This window comes from Coenobita brevimanus, chromosome 52, assembly GCF_032717465.1.
Source record: "Coenobita brevimanus isolate Jiangsu-jjx chromosome 52, ASM3271746v2, whole genome shotgun sequence".
Lineage (NCBI taxonomy): Eukaryota > Metazoa > Arthropoda > Malacostraca > Decapoda > Coenobitidae > Coenobita > Coenobita brevimanus.
Window position 1 is genome coordinate 15412756 of NC_137005.1, and position 21437 is coordinate 15434192.

Genomic DNA, 21437 nt, shown 5'->3' on the forward strand with positions numbered 1-21437 from the left:
AGTACCCTCTCACCCCTCCCTACCTCACCTCCTTTACCCTTTCCTATCGCCTGCCCTGCCACGCTGTGCTAAGCAAATCTCCCCCCGATTTTTCCACAGATTTCATCCATTGAAATAACCCCTATGCCCTATACTTATACAAAATAATAATAAAAAAAAAAATAAGGTAAGTGATAGTGGTATACACCAGGAATTGGCTAATTATCACCTGACAACACCTCACATGCATTCATTCGCTAAATTCCCACGGTAATTTCCCCTTTGAATTATGCCCTGAAATCTATTTCTGTAATAAAAATATATATAAGAAAGGAAGGGAGAAGCCTAAGTGACATTTACATTCACCTGGAACTACCTATTTCTTTATGTATTGCCGAGATTTTCTACCAATAATTTCTTAGCATGTAAGTTAGCAGCTGTCAGCCCCATCGTCACTGTCAACCCTTGGCTTCTCAGATAAGCCTTGCCATTTAGTTCCTTGTCCTCCTCTGTGGTCAAAGCATGTCGCACTCGCGCCCAGCCATTTCTGCCGCTTCTGAGCCCACTGCAAAGGGCCCCGTGACCTCTACACCCAGAAAAACTAATGAGGGGGGGGAAGCAGGAAAGGACTAAGTGACTCTGCAGTGGAATGTGAACTAGCCGAATTATCAATGATAATGCTGGATAGTGACTATGACCCTTCGGGGGATTCGTGTGATGAGCCGGGTGAGGAAATCGTGCCAGAAACTACTAGTACGAGTGCTTCAGTGTCCCAAGTTATCCCTAGCTCCAAGGGAAAGGAGCCGTTAGTGCAGCAAGGGAAGGAATTTGGGAAGGGAATGAAAAGGCGGCTGGTTAGCCCCAGAACAATTGCCCCGCGTGACCCAGCCCGCCGTGAGTCCCGAGGTGAATCATCTCCCCGTTCCCCAAGCCCCACTTCACTAATTTCTTCCTCTTCTTCTGCTGAATTTTCTCCGGAGTCTTCATCGTCGGAGTCACCACCAGCATCAACAGTGAAGGCAGGCCGTAGAGGAAGAGGTAAATCCCTGACCCGTAAAAGTAGAGTTGCCAGTAGAGTAAGGGCTGCTAGTGCTGTACGGCAACCCAGGGTCAGTGCGAGTGACCTTGAACCAGATAAATCTGCCTCACAGTCACCCTCCACCCTCACCCACCCTACACCGCCACGACAGGGAATCCTGAACGCCTTCGCGTGGACGGAAGGGTCCGATTTTGTCCCTGAACATCTCCATTTTGATGAGAGTTTCTCAGGAATACAGCCTGCCTTCACTCTTGACGAGGATGCTGAGTGTGTGGACTTCCTTTTGGCCTTCCTCAATGACGAAATCATGCAGCACATATGTGATGAGACCAACAGGTATGAATCACAATGTGCTGCAAGTGGCACAGGTGCAGCCAAGATGCAACAGTGGTCCATGGTGGGAGTGCAGGAGCTGTATGTGTTCTTCGCCCTCATGCTTCTCATGCCACTCTCAAAGAAAGCATGAGTTGGAAGAATACTGGTCCATGGACCCCTTACTACCCTCAACCACCTTCAATAAGTACATGGCCAAAGATCGCTTCCGGAACATCATGGGAAACCTACACTTTGCCGACAACGATGTACCTTCCCAAACCATCCCACTCTGGAAGATCCGGGAGATTCTGAGCAGAATGAAGGATAAGTTTATGACATTCTTCCACCCCTTTCAGAGGGTTGTCATTGACGAATCCTTGGTTTTGTTCAGAGGACGTCTTAGGTTTGTGCAGTACATTCCAAGCAAACACCATCGCTTTGGAATCAAGTTCTTAGTACTGTAAGATGGGGTACATCCTTGACTTCGTCATTTATTCAGACAGCACTGTTGATCTTGATAAAACACACCCCCTTGGCTTCTCAGGCTGTGTAGTGAAAGTGCTCCTTGAAAGGTATTTTGGTGGGAATCATGTGCTGTATACAGACAACTATTATACAGCTCCGAAACTTGCCAAATACCTTTCAGAGCACGGCATTGGCTCCTGCGGCATTGTCAAGAGTAATCGTGCCCACTTCCCTAAATTACCAGAGGCAGGAACCTCGCAGCGAGGAGACGTGCACCTACGCAAGTCTGAGAAGATGCTGGCAATACGGTGGCATGACAAGAGGGTCGTGCACATGCTCACCACCGTACACAAGGGGGAAATGACAGACAGTGGGAAGGTCGACCGTAGGACAGGCGAACCTGTGAGGAAACCTGATGCTGTCTTTGACTACAATATCAACATGCGGCTGGTGGACAAGTCCGACATGATGATTGGAGAGATCGACTGCCTCAGGAAGAATACTAGGTGGTACAGGAAAGTTTTTCTGCATCTCATAGACATGACGATGCTGAATGCCTTCATCCTGTACAAGATGAAGGTCAAGCCACCCAAGTCCTTCTCCCTGAGGTTGTTCACCAGAACTTGTGTTCAGCAGCTGCTTGAAAGATATGGTAGGATGACAGCAGCAACTCCAAGGCACCATGCAGTAACACTTCCCGACAGACTTGAGCAGAGGGCGTACATGGATCGGCACAGACTGGTGCAAATGCCTGCCACAACCAAGAGGAAGGCTGCGATCCGCAGGTGCCAGGTGTGTGCACATACCACCCGACACACACCTGAGCACAAACGCACCTCTTGGCAGTGCGCTGAGTGCCAGGTTCCCCTCTGTATTACCTGCTTCTTTGATTACCACAGCCAGAAGCAGTTCTAAAAGTGCAAGTGGGAAAGGAAAATAATGTGTAAATAATGTGTAAATAACAAGTGAAAGCAATGGATGTACAGTACATATGATTGAACAGTGTAATATAGTTTTATGTTACTGCAAGTGACAGTGAATAACATAGTGTAAGTAAAATAGAAGTGTAAATATTGAAAATACAATAGAAATGTAAGTAATTAGTAATATAAGAATATGAGTACAAATACTTGAGGTTATAACAGTGAAAGTGAATCCGTGGCTCTCTACGTATTTTACTGAATGAAAAATTGAATGACTTCAGTGACAATAAACTAATACTACTGAAGGAAACTTATGGATAAAGACTGCAGATATATATAAGTGTTTTATAGTAATAGAAATATAAAGTGTGAGGGGTTTTATGAATAATAAATGACAGAATACCAACAGCGAACTAGTGCTAGTGGGGAGGTCATACGCGCTCGTAATTTTCATTGCTTTCACAGTGTTTTTTTTATTTTTGGAGTATGGATCCCAAACTACTTGATAATCATAGAATAGTGTTTCTAGTGATAATATCTGGCTGTTGTAATCATATTACGGGTTGTCGGGAAGTGTAAAGCGGAGACTTCGTTACCCAACTTCAGAGGTCTCCACAAGTCCTACGGTAATCGACGAAGGCTCAAAAAACATCCCAGGAGAAAGCTGAAGGTATGTGCCATAAGTATATTTAATTTTAATATTCTAGGACTAATAACTGATTTTTGGCAAATATTTTTTTAGAGTCTGTCAGAGCCCGAATATGCCCGCGGGACACGCAAAACATTGGAAAATAAGCCCGCGGTGTAAGGGTTAAGGGGCACTCCATGCTTGGCTGCCCCTTAGATGGATGCTGTGTATCCCAGCAGAGTTGTTTTACCACTATCAGACAATTGGCAAAGTCCCATTTCAGAAAATGCAGCTTGCACATCTGAAGACTTGGTACACCTGTCATACACTTTTTTTGTTTTGTTTTTTCCAACAAGGGCTGATGTATAGTCAGAACCTGTAAAGGCATGAAACCGTAGAAGTGATCTGCTGAGGGGTGACCCTAGTTTTTTGGCTAGGGCAGTTAGGCTATGTTGATTAAATGCCTGTTATGACCATGAGGTGGTCTGGGTCACCAGCTGCTTTTGCATGCAGTATATTTTTTTTTCTTTTTTTTCTTCTTCCAAGTGATTTCATGTCAAATCCTCAAGAACTTCTCGTCTCATACCCCCATCATTTGTACTGAAGTGGTAACATGCCCTTGGAACATCAAGGTACAAATGGCGACTTCCAAGAATTGGAACATATGCAGGGTTCTGTAATTCATCAGCAAGAAAGAGGGGCAACTGTTTTTCGAAGGACCTTGACTTCAGAGCTTCACTCATGTCCCTAGGGATTCGCTTTTGTGGTGGCTCTTAGATGAGATGTATCCTCTCTGTAATCCTCCTCCTGTCCCCCTCAGCATCCCTCAATGATGGTTTATGATAATCATCAAATGTCAGGTCAATTCTACCAGCTGGCGACTCAAGCACATGTATAAGAATGGTTCTGGCTAATCCCCCACATGTTGTTGGTAGATTTTGTGGCAAAGCATTTAGCAGGAATTGGCCAGCTAGCATACAGAGATCAATACTTTCTGGCTTGTCTCCATTCGTATCATTTGTCTTGACTGTCTTCTCCACTTGGTTCAGTAACTGACTTTTATAATAATTCTTTGCCAGAGCTTCGTCTGGGGTGCTCATCATCAGTGGGACAGGTGTCAGTGGATACTGGAATACATGTTGCAGATCAAGCTCCGTCTTCACAACAAGGACCAGGAGCCTACTCATTAGGGTCTCTTGTACATTTCAGGCTGGCTATCTTGTCTTGAGTTCTGCAATTTGTTTCACCATCATCAACAAGAGTTTTTTGCTTTACCTTCTCTATACTGCTTTCATATCGGCTGGGATCATTGATGCAGACTTCGATGAACTGTTTGTGTCCTGTCCTGTCACTTGAAGGGACACTAAGGAGGCTGTCTTTGATGTCTTCACTTACAGCTCTCCCTGTTTTGAAGTTGCACAGTGTGTCAGACTAGTCACTAAGAAAGAATGGGTTGGAGGTTTCTTCAGTATGCTTGACAATCTTCTTCAAATCCTTGTCCCGCCTGGTGCTCTTAGACTGTAGTTCAAGTACTGCATCCTCCTCATGAATTAACCCCACCATAGTGTGGAGTTGCTGGATGAAGGATGCACGTATGGACTTCGTAATCGTCCATCTGAGACGTACACTATAGTTGTTTGTGAAAGTGTGATCCCAGTCAGTCTTGATATGGCATCGGCATTGATGGTCTGTTCACAGGTCAGGTTAACTGCAAAGCTGCTGAAAGGGTGACTGATTCCGCGATCAGTGAAGGCACCTTGTCCAAGTATCTGCCTAAGGCCAGGACGAGTGTCATCCATACTAAGCAAATCAAATTGGTATTTTGCAAGCCAGCAAACATAGTTGATGTGATTGGTGGCGAAAAACAGATCAGTCATGAATGTCAAAGTGAAGGTAAGGAGATCAGTATTGATGGTATGTATGGCCTGTTTAGACTGGTGGTAAAGTCGTATGTAGTCTACGTACAGCATCCAAAAACAAGCATTTGCCCCATCTGCACCAGTTCTGGTCTGATTTGTATACTCATCATATGCTGCTTTACATCTCAGGAACACATCACTTGTGGTCAGGTCAAGTAGGGCTCCTCCTTGCGCTGTGCTTGTGAGGTTTTATTCTTTAATTAAGGTTTTAATTTAATCCATTTTATCAAAAGCCTCGAGAAATGCTTGGAAATGTAAGGCCTCTAGGGCAACTACAATACTACTACTACTACAACTACTACTACGAGTAATAATAATAATAATAATAATAATAATAATAATAATAATAGCAACAACAACAGCAACAACAACAACAACAACAACAACAGTTTATATTAAAAAAGTATTATTTATTAATAGTGAGATGTGAATGAGATATTATTACCTGTTTATTGAGGTCTTGTTCATACTTCTTACCCTGGAGAGATTGAAACATGTAATGGAATGGGCCAAACACACAGGCTTCAGAAATGAAAAACGTTATTCTTGATGCAACAAGTTTGTTGTCCATGTAAAAATATGATTATAGTCAAGTGTGAAATTATGAATTATGTTGGTGTGGCTGTTTGACAGTGACCTCTGTCCCACAGAGATTTGGGTTAATCCCCGTAAGCCACATTAAAGAGTTGCGAAACTTTAATTGGCTTATTGTAAAGGCTACTTTCCCAAGTTTTGTTGCTGTACTCGAGATGTGGGTTAAATTTCATATTAGCACCACATAAATGCCACTCAAATCAACATGCCTCTAAATGTGTCACTTAAGTGATAAACTCTGAAAAGGTAACCTGCTAAGAAACATTTGGCACTAATTTGTTTGATGTACCAAAAGTGTCATACAAATCGAATTTTTTGCCAACTTCTAGTGGCGCCCCGAAGTTATTTCACCAGTTGCTGTACTTCTTTTGGGGTGGTTCTCATTTACATATCGAAATTATCATAATCCTAAACCTTTTTTTACTCAAAATGTCGCTTAAACCTCTGCTAGCTCCTGTACTATGCCACATACTTAACATTTGTAAAGAGAGGATCCTTTTTTGTGTTATTCTTACTATCCCAAGGCGACTCTGTTATTCTTAGGATACAGTTTTTGAGCTGGTGGAATATAATTCAGATTTCATCAGCCCTACCGATGTTAGATGATAGAATATAGCAATCTTGAAGTAGCATTAATAAATAAGAGTTTTCATCGCCTGTGTAAAAAAGTTAATAAAAAAGTAAATATATGCCACTGATTAGGTTAAAAGATTTACTAAATGAGATGGCTGACTGGCAGAGATGTGAACAGTGCAACGTTGACGCTGTCGTCTAACAATATGAAACGAGTCAGGGTTTGAAACAGGTGGCTGATGGGAGAGAGATGGAGAACCTATATAAGGATGTGTGATTATGTACACATGCAGTAGCGAAAATAACACATTATTTTAATTATTTCAAGGACGTTTCTTTCTATATTTTTCTTCATGTGATTTAACTTAACAATCCTGGGAAGCAAGTTAGTATTATCTTTGGCAACTCTCCCTATACCGTTGAGCGAGATTCAGCCTGTTCTTACCTACCTAATTGTTCTTACCTAATTGTATCTTTACAGGAATGAGTCAAGCTTGTACTGTCCCGTGTCTTAAACCATATTTATCGTACATATCCTTAAATTTGTGAATTGTTTTGGCGCACACTATTTCATTCGGTAGTGCATTCCATTGATCAATTGCTCTGTTTGGGAAACTGAATTTCTTTACGTCTTTGTCACCTCTCTTCTTATGCAGTTTTTTGCAGTGTCCTCTTGCTGATGCTTCTCCATATGTTAAGTAATCATTTATGTCTATTTTCTCCTTCCCTGATATGCACTTATATAGCATTATCATGTCACCTCTTTTCCTTCTCTCTTGTAGTGTTGGTAGATTCAGTTTATTTAGTCTTTCTTTGTAGCTTAGGTCCCTTAACCCGCGGCGTCCCGTCGACGTACTTCCACGTCCTCACGTTTTGTCACTGCCAATCCCGTTGATGTACTTTAACGTCCTGCAATTGCAAGGTTCATAATTTCCACAATTTTCAAAATTCGCGCGAGATTTTCGATTTGCCCTCCTACCCAAGCCTCCCCTACCTGCCGCCAGGCGGGCAGCGTCCCGGACCCCGCGTGACCCGCGCTCGCCCTTGTCTCGGTCACTCATCTGTTAGCAGTGACCCAGGTCAGACATGGCGCGTAAAGGTCTCTCAGACGACGAAATAGCATCCGCCCTGTAGGCCTTCACTGGAGATAGTGATTCTCCACTTGATGATGATGTGGTGGATCGAGATTACGTCCAGCCAGAGGAAGAAATAACAAGCAGTGATGAGGAGGTCCCTTCCCCCCGGAAAAAGCGGTATGTGACATATCGTAAGGCAAGGGAAGGCCAGTCTGTACCCCAATCACGTGCACGGACCTCTCTCCATCCTGATTCTGATGAGGACGAGGACGAAGACGATGATGGCGGCTTAGGACGTGATATCGCCTCGTGGTTGGGTAAGGAGAAAATCTCACCCCGAAGATCAGAAGGTGGGGCGAGAAGACAAATAAGGTATGGTCCAAGTCTTTTGTCTGGGGAAGTGGAAAGTGGTGTGGCGGGAGTGCAGGGTGAAAGGGAAAATGGTGTGAGGGAGGCAGCACGAGCACGTGGTGCACGTAGGCCTAGGGGAGAGGAGGTGGAGCCACTCCCCAGCACGTCTTTCACCCCACAATATTCCCAAACTTCCTCCCCACAGCCCCAGGATGTGGGGAAAGGAAGGAAAGGGAAGGGAAAGGGTAAAGGAAAAGGGAGAGGGAAGAGAAGTGTGAGTGATGAAAGGCGCCGCTCTCCACCTCCCCAACCTCCCCCACCACCCTCACCTCCCCACCCTGACGAAGGCGACAACGGGGACGTGGCTGGAGACGGTGGCTGCCTCTGAGGAGTGGCAGTCTGGTTGCACGGCTCCAGATGTGCATGCGGGTTCCACTAGGGTGGATTTTTTCCACTTGTTCTTTGGGGAGGCATTTGTGGGGCACATAGTGGAACAGACAAACATATTTTCACGAACACAGCGCCGTGAAAGTGAACGTTTGGGAACAACGAGCAGGCATTCCCAGCAATATGACTATCCTGTGACAATTTCTGAGATGTTCTTATTTTTTGCCCTGGTTCTCTTGATGGGTGTGGTAAGAAAAAACCAAATTCCTGCATACTGGACAACTGACCCAATGATCCTCACACCTTTCTTTGGAAAGGTGATGAGTCATAATAGATTTCAGCAGATTCTCGGCCGCCTCCACTTTTTTGATGCAGAAGATCCAGCTAATGCAAATAACACTGATAAAATGAGGAAAATTAGGCTGGTATTTGATCATTTACGGGAAATGTTCCGCTCCTAATTTTATCCTTACAGAGACCTCGTCATAGACGAGAGTCTTGTGTTGTCGAAAGGCAACATTTCCTTTCGCCAGTACATACCCAGCAAGAGACACCGTTTCGGGTTCAAGATCTTTGTTATGTGTGACTGTAAGACTGGTTATGTGCAAGACATAGTCTTGTACATGGGCGCACAGACAGATATAACAGAAGATCGTAGTATAGGACTCTCAGGGGCCGTGGTGAAGACAATGATAGAGGAGTACCTTCATCGTGGTCATGTGTTGTACCTGGACAACTGGTACACTAGCCCTCTTCTCGCTAGGTTCCTCCACCAACACGACACCGGAGTCTGTGATACAGTCAAGAGAAACCGTCGCCATATGGTCAAGATAGGGAGGAAACTTGACAAGAACGAGGTGGTTTTCTTCCAGGCAAATAATATCCTTGCCACCCTGTGGAACCACAACAGGGAAGTTTGCCTCCTGTCAACTGTATGCAGCCCCCTGATGCACCACACAGACTCCGTTGATCACCGTAGCGAGAGGAGGCGCAACGTCTGGAAACCCGAGTCTGTACTGGACTATAATCTGAACATGAGGCAAGTGGATCAGTCAGACTCGATGATTTCCAGTGTTGACTGTGCCAGGACCACAATGAAGTGGTACAAAAAGCTCTTTTTCCAGTTGCTCGACATCATGGTCCTGAACGCACACCACCTGCACGCCATGACAACAGGAGTATCAGAGACCTTTGAGGGGTTTGTGAGGGAGCTGGCACGTGAAATAATCGCCAGGCATGCCCAGGACAGACCCACACACCGCACCCGCACCCCCATGGCTGCCCAGACTCCCCTACGCCTCGCAGGACGCCACTATCCTAGCACAATCCCTTCCGACCCAAACCGTCGTAAACCCCAGCGCCACTGCCATGTATGCAAGCACTCGACAGTCAGACCAGCCACTCAGAGAAAAGACACAAGGTACGAGTGTGTAGAGTGCAATGTTGCGTTGTGCCTTCAGCCATGTTTCAGAGAGTACCATAACTTCCTACACTACTGAAACTGTGTGGGATGGCGATATGACGCTCAGTATAATGGTAAGGCCAGTCAGTATGTGCTAAGTCTTATATAGAGTTGAAACGGGTGTAATGTTTTCAGGAAAGTAATGTATAAGTTGAGAAATAGTGTAAGTTGAAAGAAGTGATATCAAAACTACACCCACTGTGTAAATCTGCGAAAATATGATGCTCAGTATAACACTCTGGTCAGTAAATATGTGATAGCAAGAATATAAAGTGGAAACGGGTGTAATGTTAGCAGGAAAGTAACGTATAAGTTGAAAAATAGTGTAAGTTGTGACAATTAATGTCACGAGTACTCCCACTGTGTAAATCTGCGAAAATATTACGGTCAGTAGAACATTGTGGTCAGTAAGTATGTGATAGGAATGATGTAAAGTGGAAAAGGGTGTAATGTTAGTAGAAAAGTAATTTATAAGTTGAATACTAGTGTAAGATGAAACAAATGATATCGCGATAACACTCACTGTGTAAATATGCGATAATATGACGCTCAGTGGAATAGTAAGGTCTCAAATTATGTGATATCAATTATATCAAGTGGAAACATGTGCAATGTTAGTGGAGAATTATTATATAAGTACAAAACTAGGTTGTAAGTTGAAATAGTAGTCATAGCGACTTAACCGTCTGTGTTATTATGCGCTATTATTACGCTAAATATTTACGTAAGACCTGAAACTATCTCAAAACAGTTCTCAAAAGTGGAAAAATGTATAATGTTATTAGGAAAGTATTATGTAAGTTGTAAAAACACAATACGAGTTGAAACAACAGTCACAGCGAGTTCACTCACTACGTAAATAAGCGCTAACATTAAGCTAAATGTTATTGAAAGGCCTGTGAATACGTAAAAACAGTTCAATAAAATGTAAAATGGTATAATGTTATTGGAGATGTATTATGTAAGTAGAAAAAATGATATGTATCATGATTCAGGAATTTTAGCGATTCATCGTGACCAGTCTGGCCGATTTTGCTCAGTTCGCACGATGGTACAATGCTTATTTCAGCTCTATTTTTGTATAAAATCCAATTTACTCTTGTATCACATGTTTTTATGTTTGTAATAAATACATATCTACTTACTTTCATTGGTTTCCCAGACTTATAATACCATAGAAAACGTGAGAGCCTCAGACCACCTACAGAGAACACGGTACCAGGTGTGACGAAGGTATACTTGTTTAGGCCACTTATGGACCCCGGTGAACACTTTCTTCGTGATTGACCATTGTTTCTGACCAAAAGCGAAAGTTTTAGCAAAAAAAATTTGGGTCCAAAAATGGTCGGGATTGGGGGGTACCAGTGGTGAAAAAGTGGTCGGGACGGGGCGGGTTAAGCTTGGTATCCATCTTGTAGCGGCCTTTTGAACTTTTTCAATCTTGTCTATGTGTTTTTTGAGATGAGGACTCCAGACTACTGATGCATATTCCAGGGTTGGTCTAATGAATGATGTTATTATCCTTCTTAGCATGTCTTCATTAATGTATGTGAATGCTATTCTCATATTTGCAACCAGTGTATACATGTGTAGATCAGATATTTGTTCTAAGGTGTTTAGTGGAGAAGTATCTAGAGAAGGGAAGGAAAGTGTATGCTGCCTTCATGGACTTGGAGAAAGCTTATGACAGAATAGATAGGCAAGGTATGTGGAAGGTATTAAGAATATATGGAGGGGAGGGGAAATTGTTGAGTGCTGTGAAGAGTATGTACGAGGGAGCTAGAGCTACGGTGCGAGTGGATGGTGAGCTGAGTGAGTTCTTTGATCTCAATGTGGGACTGAAACAGGGGTGTGTGATGTCTCCATGGCTGTTTAATATATATATGGATGGGGTTGTAAAGGAGGTGCAAGGTAGGTCAGTGGATGTGGGGGTGGCCCTAATGAATGAGGGTGAGATTTGGAAGCTTCCGGTGTTGCTGTTTGCTGATGATACAGTATTGTTGAGTGAAGATGAATGGGAGTTGCAAGGTTTGGTGAATGAATTTGGGACAGTGTGTAGGAGGAGGAAGCTGAAAGTTAATGTAAACAAAAGTAAAGTTATGGTGTTTGAGAGGAATGAAGTCACAGAGTGTGCAGTGAGGTTGGATGGTGAGGATATGGAGAATGTGAGTGCATTCAAGTACTTGGGTAGTGTGATGAGTAAGGATGGAACTTTGGGGGATGAAGTACGTGAAAGGGTACAGCAGGGAAGAAAGGTTGTTGGTACACTGAAAGCAGTGATGAGAAATAGGGAGGTGAGTATGGAAGTTAAGAAGTCACTGCATGATGGTATTGTGATCCCTACCCTGACGTATGGAAGCGAGGCATGGACCTTGCAAGAGGGGAACAAGTCAAGAGTGAGAGCAGTGGAAATGAGTTACTTGAGAGGAGCATGTGGAGTGACGTGGAGGGACAGGTTGGCGAATGAAGAAGTGAAGGAACGTTGTGGGGTAGATGTGGATGTGGTTGAAAAGATTAGGAGAAATACACTGAGGTGGTTTGGACATGTGGAGAGAATGGAGAATGAAAGACTAGGAGGGTGTATGTAGGTGAGGTGGAGGGAGGGAGAGGGAGGGGTAGACCGAGGATGAGGTGGAGGGATGAAGTTGAGAGGTATATGAGGGAGGGGGGGGGTGAGTTGGGGGGAGGGGAGTCAAATGGTGGGTGACAGAGTGACTTGGAGGCGTTTTGTCTGCGGCCACCCTTTGCGGGATTAGGGCGTCGGGCTATAGATAGATAGATAGATAGTATACATGTTCCGTACCTTCTCGCTGATGTGGTCATCCGGAGATAGTCTGTTATTGATAATCACACCTAGGTCCTTCTCTCTTTCTGATGTGTATAGGGTTTTATTTCCTAACTTATAATCCCAATCAGGTCTTTTTCCACTTTTACCAAACTTGATTACATGACACTTGTCCACATTGAATTCCATTTGCCATGTATTACTCCATTCATGAAGTTTATTTAATTCTTCTTGTAGCCCTTTACAGGAGTCTGTGTTTGTAATTCTCCTATGTATTTTTGCATCATCTGCAAACATATTCAGATAGCTCTCATTTCCAGTGTTACTGTTTATATCATTTATATACACTAAAAACATGATTGGTGCCAGCACTGAACCCTGTGGTACTCCACTAGTCACTTCTTTTCATGATGAGTACTGTAGTTTCCTCTTAGTACTGTTCTCATTTCTCTTTTTATGAGAAAATCTTGCATCCAACAAAACAGTTTGCCTCGAATTCCTCCTTGATGATACAGTTTCCATAAAAGTCTTTGATGTGGTACTGTGTCAAAAGCTTTCTTGAAATCTAAATAGATACTGTCCACCCATCCTTCTCTTTCCTGTATTGTGTTTGTTACTCTGTCATAGTAGCTCAACAGATTAGTTACACATGACTTTCCTTTTCTGAAACCAAACTGTCTTTCTGTTATCATACTGTGTTCTAGATGATTTACCCAAGCTTTTCTTATAAGCTTTTCTTATAAGCTTTTCTAATACCTTGCTTACAACACTGGTCAGTGATACTGGTCGGTAGTTAAGTGGATTTTGTCTATTTCCTTTCTTGAATAAGGGGACAATATTTGCTTTTTTCCAAATATCAGGTAGTTTTCCTTGACTCAAGGATTTCATGAAAATTAAAAATAATGGTTTACTTAACTCCTTTGCACATTCTCTTAGTACCCAACATGAAATTTCATCAGGACCACTTGCTTTTCCTCTGTCTAATTTACTTAACTCCTCCTGTATTACTTTTTCTGCTATTTGTATATCTGGTAGTATGTGTGGACATGCATGTTCCACATAGTCCCTCTCAAAAATTTTTTCTTCTGTAAAAACTAATTGGAAATTCTTATTTAGTGCTTCACAATTATCTTTCTCTTGTGTATAAGTGATTCCCTCGTCCGTAATGGATTGTATTATATCTTTTACTTTGGTTTTGCTTCTGATATAGCTGTAAAACAGCTTTGGCTGATCACTACTTTTATTTATTATATCCTCCTCAAACTGTTTTTGGGCTTCCCTCCTTATTCTTGTATAATCGTTTCTTGCTTGTTTGTAATTATTATACGCCCTTTCACTATTGTGTCTTCTGTATCTATTCCACAACAAATCTCTTCATTCTTTTGATTTTTTACATTCTGTATTGAACCATTTCTGTATTTTCTTATCTGCTTCTTTGTGCTGTGGGATGTACTTCTGGACTCCTATTTCATAAAATTCACAGAATTTTTTATATACAGCATATAAATCTTGTCCTCTAAGTTCATTTTCCCAATCAACTTCTAAGAAATACTTCTTTAGGTCTTGATAATTTCCCTTTTTATAGTTTAGGCTCTTTTTGTAACTTTCATTGCTGTTAACTATGTCATATGCTATCCTGAAGTTGCAATTTAGTACTGCATGATCGCTTTTGCCGAGTGGAGGGTGATATATTAAACTGTCAATATCATTTTCTTGCCTAGTAAATATTAGATCTAGCACTGAAGGTACATCGAGTCCTCCTTTTCTGGTGGTTTCCCTCACATGTTGCGTTAGGAAAAACTCTTGCACGAGATCCAGGAGCTTTTGTGTGTGTGTAATTCACCGGGTCGGTCAGGATCACTTGATGGTCGTGATCGTCAGCTTTTACCCTCCCGGAAGGAAGCTGAGAGCTCATATAGTCCGATCTAAGGGCAAGGCTGTGACCTTCACACACGCACACCCCCGTCCCCTTGCTCAAGGGGGATAGTAACCACCCACTTCGTCAGTGAAACTTTTCGCAACTTGAGCGAGGCGCGAACTCCCGTCCACCAGTTCGCAAGCGAGAGTGTTACCACTGTTGTATCTGCAGGGATGTGTGTGTGTGTGTGTGTGTGTGTGTGTGTGTGTATTAACTACTCTGAAGCTGTTTGATTGATTTGAATTAAACTTCCCAGGTGAGTTTGGTTATTCTGAAGATCTTCCACAAATTACAGTTTTCTATCCATAATTTTTAAGGGGTCAGCCACCCTCAACAAATCAAAATTTCTCAGAAATAATAAACAGGGGCAGATATGATCTTGATATCAAATACATGTTGTACAGTGGACTCTCATGTGTAACTAGGTATTTGTGGAACTTGTCTTTCCCCAGTGATGCTTGGGAGAGGTCATCCTCCCTCCCAAAAATGAAAACGATTACAAATAGGGGAATGTGAGCATTTGGATTTCAGCAAAACATCCCAAGTTAATTCCTCTGGTTTCTTGATAATGGCTTCCACTGTAAAAAAAAAAAAAAATCCACTCCTAGGGTGTGGGTTAGCCCCAACAAAACATATAGGCTAAAGGAGAGAAAATAGGGGAAGGAAAGCAGAATAGACTGTAGCACCAGTCGAACAAGGTGGTATTCCCAATGTGGATGGAAAGCTGATGACAGGGAGAGCTGGAGCTCCCGCTCCATCAGCCCTCGGGACCAGTTTCTGACCATCTTCCTTTACTGAACCTCTTCAGTGTTTCAGCAACACGGGAAATAGGCCAATATCCTCTTCTATACAAGTTTCACCGACAGTCAACATCAAACTACATGCACATTACACACCACGCTTCCTTTTCTCAGGAAGAACAAGAAAATGGCATCTCAACACCAAGCCTTGGAATCCCCAAGTGTGTGTGGGGGGGTCCATAAAAGCCCCCCACCATCCACCCCTTTCTCAGCGACGCCCAAGCGAGATGCACTGAACCACTTTCTGACTCTTTTCTTTTTAATTTCTAGAACATTCGTGGCCTTTCCTCTAATTTTCTCTCAGTTAAACACAACCTGTCCTCCTATAAACCTCACCTTCTCTTCCTCAGCACTGCTCAGCTGTCTGAGGCGCCTGGTAGCAAACCCTTCTCTTTATTCTCCTACTTTCTCTGTACTTACTTTAAAGCCAAATATGGTTGTTATGAATATGTACGCACAGGCATATCTTGCTCTTGTGTTCCTGAACTTGAATCTTCTGAAGTCTCTACTCTGGCTTCGGCTATACTATCATTCGCTGATATTTATCTGTGCTGTGTACTTATCCCCTATATATATTAACTGTTAAATTCACTGATTATACTTCAAAACATTCTATCATTTCATCATTCTCTGAAATTTCCAGTCTAGGTGATTTCACATTTTGCCACCACCTTTGCCTCTTCTCTCCTTTCACTGATCTACCTGATGTACGAGCCTACATCTTTTCTATCCTTAATGACATAGAGCAGGGGTGCGGAATGTCAGGCCACCGAGCCGTATAAGGCCCGCAAGACCATTTCATCAGGCCCAAGAGGCAATTCATAAATGCAAATTCATAAACTCATGAACGAATATATATATATATAGATATATATATATATATATATATATATATATATATATATATATATATATATTGCCAGGAGCCTCTGTGGTACAGTGGTAGAGTGTGCGTCTCGCACGCTGGTGGGTGGGGGTTCGTCTCCCCGCCAGAGTTGTAAAAACTTTGGGAAGCGTTCACGATGCCACTGACCACTTTGGCGGACACAAGGGGTGCTGTGGTTGAACCAGTGTTGCATACTAGTATGATTGTACCCAGTCGGCTTAAGGCGGGCCGATTACACTTGGTTCACAGACTACACACACATCCAAAGCCACTCCAACACTACAATTACACTCACAAGAGCTTCTCACCCTACATTCAGTCTCTACCAGACAGCCTAAGCCACTTGGTAGAGATATATTGGCTGTATCGTCCCTGCTTCGGTAGGGATAGGCTGGTCCTGCAGTGAACCTCAACGGCTGATGATGATGATGATATATATATATATATATATATATATATATATATATATATATATATATATATATATATATATATGTATTACTGGGCTACAGTTTACTTTAAGTTGTAAATTTTGTATGGCTCACAAAAGATATGCACCAACTTCCCAAAGCCCAGATGAAGAAATAGAAACATTCTATGATGACATCTCCCAGATTATGGAAGAAGAAAAGACAGCATATACTATACTCATGGGTGACTTCAATGCAAAAGTTGGGAAGTCGAAGAATGGAGAAGCATGTATGGGATCATTTGGAGTGGGGGAAAGGAATGAAAGAGGAGAAATGCTTGTAAATTTTGCTGAAATGTTTAACATGAGAATAATGAACACATTCTTCCATAAAAGAACAGGGAGAAAGTGGACCTGGAGAAGCTCAAAAGGAGAAACAGAATGAAAATGACATCATTATAGCAGATAAGAATAACACGCTCACAAATGTCGCAGTTATCAACAAAGAAAATATAGGTAGTGATCATAGAATGGTGGGATGCACAGCCAGATTCAATTTCAGAAGTGAAAGAAGATGATGAAAGATAAAAAGATATGCCCAATAACAGTAAACGAAAACAAAGCAGCCTTTCAGTTGGAAATAAGGAACAGTTTTCAGGCTCTTAGTAATGCTGAATGTGACATTGATGAGCTGAATGACAGACTGACAAAAGTGCTAAGAGAATCAGCGGAGGCAGTAGGAAAACCTAATAGAATCAAAGCCAAGAAATATTCAGAAAAGACACTCGAGCTTATGAAAAAACGAAAGGAAATGAAAGTAAAAACAAAGAAAGATGAAATAGAATGAGCGAAATTAAATAAGCTTATCAACAAGAAAAAATAAAAAGGAACATGGCTCAGATCAAAGAAACCATCAAAAATGGGAAAAGTTTGAAATAGGTCCGAAGTAAAATGGCACTAGGAAAGCAACAAATGACATCACATAAAGAAAAAAACGGTGAAATCATTAAATGCAGAGATAAGATGATGAAGAGAGTTGAAGAATTTTACGAAGAACTGTATGCATCAAAGACAGTGGTACCAATAGCTAACTTTTCAGTTGATACAAGTGAAATACTTGAGGTAACACCAGACGAAGTAAATATTCGTTTTAAAAATATGAAAAGAGGGAAGGCTCCGGGAGAAGATGGAATAGTAGCAGATTTACTGTTGGATGCAGGAGTAGAAGTACAAAATAGGCTTGCTTAATTATTTACCCACTTTATAAAACAAAAGAAAATTCTCAAAACATAGTGTAATGCAATAGTTATTCTACTCTACAAAAATGGTGACTCAAAAGATCTTAGTAACTATCGACCAATTAGCTTATTATCAGTCATTTACAAACTCTTCACTAAAGTCCTTACAAACAAAATAACAACAATTTTGGAGGAAAACCAGCCACGTGAACAGGCAGGATTCCGAAGCGGGTACTCGACTACTGATCATCTACACACAATGAATCAGGTAATCGAGAAAACTACAGAATATAATAAACCACTGTGCTTAGGTTTTGTTGATTACGAAAAGGTTTTTGATTCAGTGGAGCACATAGCAATTATAAATTCATTGCGAGAACAAGGAGTGAATGGGAACATAGTAAAATTGCTCGAAAACATATATAAAGAGGGAACTGCTACAGTTAAATTACATAAGGACTCAGAAAAAATTAATATTGAGAAGGGCGTGCGTCAGGGAGATACAATTTCACCAAAATTATTTGCAGCATGCCTAGAAAGTACTTTCAGAAAGCTAAACTGGGAAAACAAAGGACTGAACATAGATGGAGAAAAGCTAAACCATTTAAGATTTGCGGATGATATTGTCCTAATCTCAGAAACAGCGGAGGCATTGCAAGAAATGTTTGATGAACTGAACAGAGAAAGTCTGAAAGTAGGACTGAAGATGAACCGAAGTAAAACTAACGTAATGTTTAATTCACAAACACCAAAGAGCGTCATCAGAATAAGCGATGAAATTCTTGAAGAAGTTGAGTACATCTATCTGGGACAAATACTAAAATTAATGAGAGATCATGATAGCGAAATAAAAAGACGCATTACAATTGGATGGAAAGCTTTCGGTAAACATTGAGACATTATGAAAAGTAGCTTGCCAGTTTGTTTGAAATGAAAAGTATGTAATGAATGTATAATTCCAGCTATGACGTATGGTTGTAAGACCTGGACACTGACAAAATCAATGGAAAATAAATTAATCCGTTCTCGGAGAGCAATGGAAAGGTCAATGTTGGGAATATCTTTAAGAGACAGGAAAAGATAAACTTGGGTGAGAGAGCAGACTAAAGTCAAAGATAGTATAGAAGTTATAAAAGATCAGAAATGGAGGTAGGCAGGCCATATAGCAAGAATAAGGGATAACTGATGGAGCAAGAGGCTAACTGACTGGACACCAAGAGATTGTAAGCGTAGCAGAAAAAGGCCAGACAGGAGATGGAGAGATGAGATAGAGAAATTTGCAGGGAAAACGTGGCAAAGAGTTGCTTAGTCAAGGAATTCATGGAAAAGGTTGAAGGCCTTTGTTCAGCAGTGGACTAATTATGGCTGATGATAATATATATATATATATATATATATATATATATATATATATATATATATATATATATATATATATATATATATATATATATATATATATATATATTTGGAGCTGTTGATTGGGATACCTTCAGGCAATACTTCTTTGATAATCCCAGGAACAATTATTGCTTCTATGGCCACGAACCACTGAGTGTACCTCGTACATTACGGAGTTAATTCTTTCAGGCATGGAAGCATACTTTCCTTTATCGTATCATGTGACTAATGAAAGAAAGACTAAGTTTAGCTATGTTTGTTCTAATACTGTTCACATCAAGAAGACGGCCGACAAAAGGTACCGGAGCCAACCTATCCCTGAATTTCATCTCTTTTATGTTTCTGCGTGAAATCATGCTAAGTCTGTTCTTCACACTGCTAAAAATAATTTCGTTTGTGCTAAATGCACTGAACACTACAAGTCAAATTCTTCCCCTTTCTTGTGACACTCAGTCAAAAGCATTTTTAACAACTTTACTTCATCATCCTTCCCTCCTCTTTTCCACTCTGATGGCTCTGTAGCTGTTTCTTCTACTGATAAAGCAGAACTCTTCACTTAGACTTTCTCCTCCTATTCCTCATTTGACAATTCCAGTGCTGTTCCTCCATCACATTCCCCCTCTGACTTCCTCATGGTTGACATTAAAATTTCTTCAACTGATGTGTCTTCTGCCATCACTGGCCTCAGTACTAACAAGACATACGAGCCTGATAGAGTCCCTCGTATTTTCCTCAAGAACTTTGCTTCTGTGCTTGCACCTTACCTAGGGATGCTCTTTTTTCCTTTGTCTGTCAGTTCTTGTACCTTTCCTTCTTGCTGGAAGTTTGTCTCATTTGGCATGTCGCATAGAATGGTCATAATTCCCAGACTTCCAACAATCGCCTAGTTGCTTTAAAATCCTGACTCTCTCTTCTTAACAGGAAAAAATTCAAGCGTCTTTCCTACACAACCCTTTTCCTGATTACTGGCGATATTTTTACATTCCTTTCAAACTCCTGGTCATCCTCCTTTCTTGACCTTGGCAAATGCATTGCCGTTGCACTTGACATCTCAAAGGCTTTCGATCGGGTCTAGTATAAAAATCTTCTATTTCTAAACTGCTGCCTTACCGTATCTATCCTTCTATCTGTGCCTTCATCTCCAGCTTCCTTTCTGGTCGTAAAGTAGCTGCTGTTATAGACGACCACTGTTCTCCTAGAGAACTGGTTCTAAACTGGGAGCCATGGGCCCCAAGGAGGCCATGGAAGGATTTTGGGGGGCCCATGGCGGTCTGGTGTAAGTAGTAAATCTGTATCTGTCCGTGAAATTGCATTTGGAATCCTCTTTCCATTTTCTACAACATATTTATGTGAATCTGCTTTCTCCAGCCTTCTACACATGAAAAGTAAAAGCCAAAACCTGTTGGATGTGGACCCAGATGTAAGATGTGTGTTACTCAACCTCGAATCAGTCGACTGACTGAAAGCAAACAGTGCCATCCATCCCACTGATATTTAATAAAATATGCTTTCTGATTAATAGTTGTAATCAGCACAATAAATGGTGAGCACCACAACAATTCCTTTCTTTCATCATTATTTGTGAGGGGCTTGAGAGAAAACTGAAGAGGGATCAGAAGGATGTAAGGATGATGTTTTTGGTCGATATATTTGTTTCTTTGTTTGTTAGCAACATTAAGGAAAAACGGCTGAAGGAAATTACATGAAACTTTTCCAGGATATGTGGACACTGGACCCAAAGGAAAGTGATTTAATTTTGGAGGTAATCGAGTTATCTTGAAAGATCAAAATCAAGGTCGTGGATTTTGAAGGGACTATAACTTGAAAACGGTTGAAGATACATTTATTAGAAGGAACATACAGGAACTCGTAATATGGGCTTTCATTTGGCACCAATACCTTTGACCCTGAATGACCGTGAAAGGTCAGACTCAAGGTCACGGATATTCAGGGAGCTATAACTAGAAAGTGGATGAAGATAGAAATATTTACTATCATCAGCATACCCGGTATAGGAAGTACCATACGGGTTTTTAATTGGTACCTTGACTTTTGACCATAAGTGACCTTGAAAGGTCAAACTCAAGGTCAGGCATATTCAGGGGGCTATAACTCGAAACTCGCTGAAGATATATTTACTATTACCAAGATATAGGAAGTCTCATATGGGCTTTAATTTGCCTACATGACTTTTGACCCTGAGTAGCCTTGCAAGGTCAAATGCAAAATCATAGATTTCCAGAGAGTGTAACTTGAAAACATTTGTGCCATTACCTTAGGCTTTTATTT